Consider the following 7,601-nt stretch of genomic DNA (forward strand, 5'->3'; position numbering starts at 1 on the left):
AATTAGGCCCCAAGCCTCGTGCAAGGTCCACGTGGCGATTAGCCCAGAGGAGACCTCCACTGGCACAGTGGAAACTCAGGAGGAGCCCAGAGCCGACCTGGGGGCTCTTGACACCCAGGCCCCAGCTGAGTCATGAGGCACATGCTTTTGCTTGATGAGGAGATGGAAAGAGCTTAAATCTTCTCACTCCACTCTGCAGGAAACATTTTTCTTTCTCTTTATCCAGGAAACCCTCCTATTATACATGTATTTAGCCTATGACCCTTGTACTGAGTTGAATCATGTCCCCCAAAGTCCGTGTCCACCCCATGCCTGGGAAAGTGGCTTAATTAGAAATGAGGTCTTTGCAGATATAATTGTAAAATGAGGTCATAAATTGGATTTGTTGTTGTTTAGTCACTAAGTTGTTTCTGACTCCTTGTGACCTTGTGGAATGTAGCCTGCCAGGCTCCTCTGTCCATGGGATTTCACATGCAAGACTACTGGAGAGAGTTGCCATTTCTTTCTCCAGGGGTTCTTCCCGACCCAGGATCGAATCTGCGTGTCCTGCTTGGCAGGCAGATTCTTTATCCCTGAACCACCACAGAAGCCCCATCTTGGGTTTGTTGCTGTTCACTCACTCAGTCACGTCCAATTCTTTGCAACCCCATGGATGGGAGCACGTCAGGCCTCCCTATCCTTCACCATCTCCCAGAGCTTGCTCAAAGTCATATCCACTCAGTCGGTGATGCCATCCAAGCATCTCATCCTCTGTCATCCCCTTCTCCTCCTGCCTTCAATCCTTCCCAGCATCAGGGTCTTCTCAAATGAATTGGCTTTTCACATCAGGTGGCCAGAGTATTGAAGCTTGGGCCCTAATCCAATGACTGGTGACCTCAGGAGAAGAGACAAGAGAGAGAACGCCATGTGAAGACAGAGACAGGAATGGGAGCTATACAGCCACAAGCCAGAGACTGCTGGTCACCACTACAGCCAGGAGAAGAGAGAAGAGACCCTTCACAGGGCGCGTGCCCTGCCAGCACCTTTGGACTTCCGGCCTCCAGAACTGTGAGAGAATAAATTTCTGTTGCTTCAAGCCACCTGGTTTAGGGTGCTTTGTTACAGCAGCCCCAGAAAAATTAACACAACCCCTAATCTTTGTTACCAGTGTTCAGTGTGTGTCCTTTTAGATACATTGCCCTGGAGAGGACATTTCTGACACACAGGATACAGTGACTGATTAGCTCTTCACCAGGTTATTTAAAATTTCTTAATAATTTCAACTAACCAAAAGGGTGAAGTCTCTCAGTCGTGTCCGACTCTTTGTGACCCCACGGATTGTAGCCTACCAGGTTTCTCCATCCATGGGATTTCCCAGGCAAGAATATGGGAATGGGTTGCCATTTCCTTCTTCAGGGGATCTTCCCAACCCAGGGATCGAACCCAGGTCTCCCACACTGTAGGCAGACACTTTTACCATCTGAGCCACCAGGGAAGTCATAAAATAAAATAAAATAAAATAAAAAGGGTAGGATATGAATATTAACAGCTTACATATTTTGAACATCCCCAAACTGTTTGTGTTAGCCCCTCAGTCATACCTGACTCTTTGCAACCCTGTGGACTGTAGCCCAGCAAGTTCCATCCATGGAATTTTCCAGACAAGAATGCTGGAGTGGGTTGCCATTCCCTTCTCTCCCTGGATCCCCATTCCCTTCTCCAGGGCACCTTACCGACCCAAAGATTGAACCCAGGTTTCCTGCATTGTGGGCAGATTCTTTACTGTCTGAGCCACCAGGGAAGCCCCAAGTCTCCACATAAAAAGAGGACAGAACTGGAGTAACAAAACCAAAACTTGGTGGACGACATCTGCAACAAAAGTGGTGACAGGTCTCCACACACCCAGCATGTGAATGTCTAAAGCCAAAGGGCTAGTAGCTGCGGTGCCGGGGTCCAGCCCCGGTGGATCCAGGGTGATTCGAAGGTGGGGGGACGGCGTCGGCGTCTTTGGAAAAATACATATTTAATTACAGATATAGAGAGAGATTAGAAACGGATAGTGTAGTAGGAGAATTAGTGGAGAAAAGAGGCTGAATTTCAGCCAGAGAAACGGGAGCAAGAAAGAAGCAACATGGTGGAATCAGTCTTTCCAGAAACTGATCCGATTTCTTTATTTTGGGGTTTGCTTATATACCTTTTGTTACACATAGGGATGAATACAGAGTCACGCGGGGGTCTTAGGGATATTACATCATCTTCTGGCCATGAGTGAGATCTGCTGACATTCTATGGTCCTTTCTTTCTGATAACCAAAAACCTTATTTCTTCCAAGGGTGTTTTTTCTTAAACCAGGCACCACCTCCAGATAAAGTTGCATTCCTATAGGGTAAGGGTGTAGTGAGTTACAATCAAGAAAGGAATTTATTTAACCCAAGGTTAACAGGATTAATCTTAAAGGTTAATACCTATCTCTCCTATATGCTTAAAGGTTAATACTTATTTCTCCTATATGTTAGTTATATTCATTATAAGGGCAGGGAATATGGAGATTTAGCAGCAAACATCAGCCCAACAAATGAAAAACCCTTCACCAATATAATTCCTAACCAACTCACTATACTAATAATTTCTAACTCTCCAAAAGAATTTGCCTTTAGTAAGTCTAAAACATCTCATGCCTCTCAGATTTGGAGGCTGTAAACAATCACATGTGGCCGGACGAACCTATACAGGCGGGCTAGATAACCTTCAGAGGAGTTCGTAAGCTGAAACACTCTTGTCATGCCCAGGAATTTTTATTACCTTGGAGCTGCAAGTTTACTCCTTCTCTGAGAGAAATGGTTATGGGGGAGAGCCCCCCGTAAAGTCAGAGGTGTAGGCGAGAGCATAAAACAGACTCTGGTTTTGGGGTTAGATGCTCGGGAACAGGGGGTTTCCTGAGGCTTGATCACGCCTTTGCGTATGCCAAGCCTCCTTCCTCATGACCTTTGCCATGGGCGGAGTTCCTCACTCTGGCCCCCAACACTGCGGGGCAACGTGAGATAAACGAGTGTGAGGATGCTGAGGAAAACCGGCTGGTCCTCTCTCTGCGGGTCCTGAGAATCACAAAACGCAATTTAGGGGTGTCCCTAAAAGCAGCAGTTAGGACTCTGCACTTCCACAGCAGAGGGCTGGGTTCAGTACCTGGTTAGGGAACTAAGATCCCACATAGCCTCACAGTGCAGCAAAAAGACACACACACACACAATTTACCTGATACTTTTCTAGTCCGTCTAGTCAAGGCTATGGTTTTTCCAGTAGTCATGTATGGATGTGAGAGCTGGACTATAAAGAAAACTGAGCGCTGAAGAATTGATGCTTTTGAACTGTGGTGTTGGAGAAGACTCTTGAGAGTCCCTTGGACTGCAAGAAGATCCAACCAGTCCATCCTAAAGGAAATCAGCCCTGAATATTCATCGGAAGGACTGAGGCTGAAGCTGAAACTCCGATACTTTGGCCACCTGATGTGAAGAGCTGACTCACTGGAAAAGACCGTGATGCTGGGAAAGACTGAGGGCAGGAGGAGAAGGGGACGACAGAGGATGAGGTGGCCGGATGGCATCACCAACTCAGTGGACATGAGTTTCGGTGGACTCCGGGAGTTGGTGACAGACAGGGAGGCCTGACGTGCTCCGGTTCACGGGGTTGCAAAGAGTCGGACACGACTGAGCGACTGAACTGAACTGAACTGACTGAACTGAACTGAACTGAACTGACTGAACTGAACTGTGGTCCGTCTGAGGAAAACGACCGAAACTCAGAAGGGGGTCTTGAAGGCTCCAAGTCGCGGGTGAGAAGAGGAGCCACAGCACGCCAGATGTGCCCGAGGCGTGAACTCGCACAGTTAACACCAGAGCCCTCTGCAAACCTAGACCCTGCGCTGAGCAGAAAACTGCTGCGGAAAGAGTCTCAACTGATGAGGTCAAGCCCACGGGGGCAGAGGGAAGAGAAGGCCCAGTAAATAGTGAGAAAGGCATGAGACATCAGAGCCCAGCAAGCCACATTTTATAAAATTTCATAGCAAGTAAGAGACACCAGAGCTCTGGACTCATGAAGTTCAGGACCTCTCTCTCGGCCCAAGCTTCTCCTGCAGAAGTACACGAAATTATTTTACTTAAACATGAGCAACTGAAAAGAATTCTTTCAAATATCACAGTAACTTAATTTGAGGGAAAAGAGATGAGAGGTGATGTGAGACCACCACGGCCCATGAAGACACAGCAGACTGGCATGGCCAGACACAGATGAAAACAGGTCACTTCGTATTTCAAAATGGGCTAAAAAATAATAATAAAATGTTAAGAGTATGAAAGAACATCACGAATTCAGAATTAGAAAAGCTCAGAAAGGAGGCGATTAAAGAAAAGGATAGTGTGGGCCCTTCCCTGGTGGTCCAGGGGTTAAGACTCCACACTTCCAACACAGAGGGCATGGGTTCAAATCCTGGTCAAGGAACTAAGTTCTCACATGCCATACAGCACAGCCTTAAAAAAAAAAAATCTAAGAAATAATAATGTGGATAAAGAGGGGAAGGAGGTTAGGTATGAAGTAAAAATGACTACCAAACAAGGACTAAGCCAGAATCACAAATACAAATACATGCAAAGGACAATGTCTTAAGTGAAACAGATGAAAAAGGGAAACATTTTAGTCAAAAAGAAAGAGTAAGAAAATGAAAAGATTTCTAGAGAAAGTGGCAGGAGATAGGCAAAAGTCAAACCTTCATATAATAGGAAACCTCCAGAAGAAAACCAAAGCTATAAAACAGGATAATACTCAAAATTAAAGTTTAGAACATGTTTCCTAAAGCAAAAATACTTGAAACTGCACCTCATGGGCACAGCGTCCACCCAGGACAGTCCACAGTCGAGATACATGCTAGGGGATCCATCGAACTTTCAGGAAGCAAAATATCCCTGGACGTTGGTTACATAGTCCAAGCCACTTATAAAGGAAAACGTGTCAGGGACTTCCTGGTGGTGCAGTGGTGAGGAATCCACCTTCCAAAGCAAGGGATGTGGGTTCAATTCCCGGTTGGGGAGCTAAGATTCCCATATGCCACACAGCAACTGACTCACAACGAAGAGCCCAGGCACAGCAAAGGAAACCCAGTGCAGCCAAAAAAAAAGAGAAAGAAAAAAGTATCACATTGCAGTCAGATTTCTCAGCAGCTGTACCTTAGGCCAGAAAGCAATGGAGCAGAATATTTGCTATGCAAGGAAAGAAAACAGGAGCCAAGCCAACCTGTAAGTGTCAAGACCATAGATAGATTGCTGTAAACAGTCAAGAGTTCAGGAGGCTTGTATTCTCATGAGCTCTTACTAAGGATCGACCCGAGAGCAAGCTTCAAACAACACTGACTGAAAGGACTTGAGGGGTCAGACAGCAAGCCTGGCGCCAAGACTAAGTGACAATAATAAGGGGCGTCCCCAGGAAGGCAATGGCTGTGCCCTGACGTTATGGGCATAACACAGTACTCACAGCTGGGGCAGGGAAAGAGTGGGAAAGGTACATAAAAAGCAGGACCTGCTTGCTAATTGCCTGATAGGAAATGAGCAAGTCGGACTTCAAATTACACACTGCTGGAGACTCAGGGGAGCAAGAAGAATTCACTGGCTCATTTTAATATTGCTCCTCGAAGGAAAGTGACATAAAATAGGCAAACTATGGAGAACAGTATGGAAGGTCCTTAAAAACCTAACAACAGAGTTGTCATACGATCCAGAAATCCAACTCCTGGGCATATATCTGGATAAAACTATCATTTAAAAAGATACATGCACCCCTCATTTAAAAGTGAACATTTAAGTTCCAAATATATGGAATTTTTAAAGTATCTTTGATATTAGCTTTAATTCTTCACTTTGATATTAATTTCTCATTTAAATGCTTTCTTCTCTGCAATCACTCTCTGTTTTTGTTTTTGTTTTTTTTTTTTCAGTCTTCAGACTTTATTGCAGTTTTCATTGCCTAAGCTAAAGATGTCTCTAGGTAAATGTCACATTGCACTTGAAAATTTGTGGGTTATTTGCAAATATCTTTTGATACTGCTATCTAACATAACACCACAATGATAAGAGAACAGACTGTATGATTTCAATACCTTCAGACCATGAAATTTTTGTACCTAGAGTTATGTCCCTGGGTATGTTCCAGTGTCTCCTAGTTCATAGTCTATGGGAACTTGAATAGAATTTGTATTCTACTATTGTGTGAAAACTGTGTAAATCTTAATTATATTGAATTGGTTCACAGTGCTTTTCAGGTCTACCGTATCCTTCTACTTCTCTGTATACTCATTCTATTAAGTTTTGAGAGTTTGATATTGAAACTCCAACTAAAAATCTTAATTCATCTACTTAATAATAATCGCAATATATAATGGAACTATATGTAACTTTGATCTATATTTTCCAAGTCTCCTGTAAATTTGTTTCATTTTCATAATTCAAAAAATAAAAAATACCCAGGGCTTGAACCCAGGTCTCCCACATTGCTGGTGGACTCTTTACCAGCTAAGCCACTACTGCTGCTGCTAAGTCACTTCAGTCGTGTCTGACTCTGTGCGACCCCATAGACGGCAGCCCACCAGGCTCCCCCGTCCCTGAGATTCTCCAGGCAAGAACACTGGAGTGGGTTGCCATTTCCTTCTCCAATGCATGAAAGTGAAAAGTGAAAGGGAAGTCGCTCAGTTGTGTCCGACTCTTCGTGACCCTATGGACTGCAGCCCACCAGGCTCCTCCGTCCATGGGATTTTCCAGGCAAGAGTACTAGAGTGGGGTGCCATTGCCTTCTCCAGCTGAGCCACTAGGGAAGCCAAAAAATATATATACACACACTCCAATGTTCATAACAGCACTGTTCACAGTAATGAATATGGAAGCAACCTAAGGGCCCATCCAAAGATGAATAGATAAAGAAGGCATGGTATATACATACAACGGATTACTCAGCCATAAAGAAAAAAAAGAATGAAATAATGCCATTTACAGCAGCATGAATGAACCAAGAGATTGCCATACTAAGTGAAGTAAGTCAGACAGAGAAATAGCATATAATATCACTTACATGCATCATAAACAGGTGGCTCAGTGGCAAAGAATCCGCCTGCCATTTTAGGAGACAAAAGTTTGATTCCTGGGTTGGGAAGATCCCCTGGAGGAGGAAATGGCAACCCACTCCAGTATTCTTGCCTGGATAATCCCATGGACAGAGGAGCCTGGTGGGCTACATACCCAGCAAGGTAGAGTTCAGGCCAAAGAGTGCTGAGTGAAACAAAGCAGGATGCTGTATAATCCTGAAGTCTGCAGGGCACAAGGAAGTTTTCACAGTAATACTGTGTATGCCTGCAGTGACTGAGCAACAAGTTTCACAAAGCAGAAACTATAAGAGATGATAAGAGAAATACATAGAAACGTGTTTTTTAAAAACCAAGACTATTTAGTACACCTATCTCAAACTGAGACAGATCAACTAAATAGATAGAAGAAAGAGAGAGAAAAATAAGACTGCACGCAGAAAACTTGAGAGAGAAAAAAATCACTGAGGCGGATCTTATAGATAAATTGAGAGACAAAGTGGGT

This window comes from Oryx dammah, unplaced genomic scaffold, assembly GCF_014754425.2.
Source record: "Oryx dammah isolate SB20612 unplaced genomic scaffold, SCBI_Odam_1.1 HiC_scaffold_18, whole genome shotgun sequence".
In the NCBI taxonomy this organism is placed as follows: domain Eukaryota; kingdom Metazoa; phylum Chordata; class Mammalia; order Artiodactyla; family Bovidae; genus Oryx; species Oryx dammah.